This window comes from Physeter macrocephalus, chromosome 12 (genome assembly GCF_002837175.3).
Source record: "Physeter macrocephalus isolate SW-GA chromosome 12, ASM283717v5, whole genome shotgun sequence".
In the NCBI taxonomy this organism is placed as follows: domain Eukaryota; kingdom Metazoa; phylum Chordata; class Mammalia; order Artiodactyla; family Physeteridae; genus Physeter; species Physeter macrocephalus.
In genome coordinates, this window is record NC_041225.1 from 90,459,966 (window position 1) to 90,460,364 (window position 399).

At 40.4% G+C, this 399-nt stretch overlaps 1 protein-coding gene, 1 long non-coding RNA gene and 1 pseudogene across 2 annotated transcripts in view; 1 reads left to right on the plus strand and 2 right to left on the minus strand.

Moving 5' to 3' along the window:
* Positions 1–399, minus strand: part of LOC102991361 (centrosomal protein of 78 kDa-like) — a 223,386-nt pseudogene that overhangs the window by 85,650 nt on the left and 137,337 nt on the right.
* The window catches only part of LOC114487314 (uncharacterized), a 4,277-nt gene that overhangs the window by 1,941 nt on the left and 1,937 nt on the right, over positions 1–399 (plus strand). The window lies entirely within an intron of this gene.
* Positions 1–399, minus strand: part of LOC112062656 (RNA/RNP complex-1-interacting phosphatase-like) — a 34,288-nt gene that overhangs the window by 1,707 nt on the left and 32,182 nt on the right. The gene's annotated exons all lie outside the window — the stretch shown is intronic.

The window sequence follows — 399 nt, forward strand, 5'->3', positions numbered from 1 at the left end:
ATTAAGTGGGATTGAGGGGTTTTGGGGGGTGTTTACTTTTCTCAGATTTCCAAATTTTCTTTTGTATGATTATATTAGATTTACTGATGTTGCTTTTGAAACAATTAAATTTTAACTTTCCAAATTTGCTGCATGTGCCATGGTTAGAATTTCTACATTTTATAATTAATTTATATATGTATTTACTTATAAAGTGAAAGTAGATTCCTGGTTTCAAAAATAAATAGCTTATTCTGTTTCATGTCAGCCTTGCCACACTTGGAGAGAATGTATCTGATTAAAATAGTATGCAGGGCTTCCCTGGTGGCGCAGTGGTTGAGCGTCCGCCTGCCGATGCAGGGGATACGAGTTCGTGCCCCGGTCCGGGAAGATCCCACATGCCGCGGAGCGGCTGGGCCC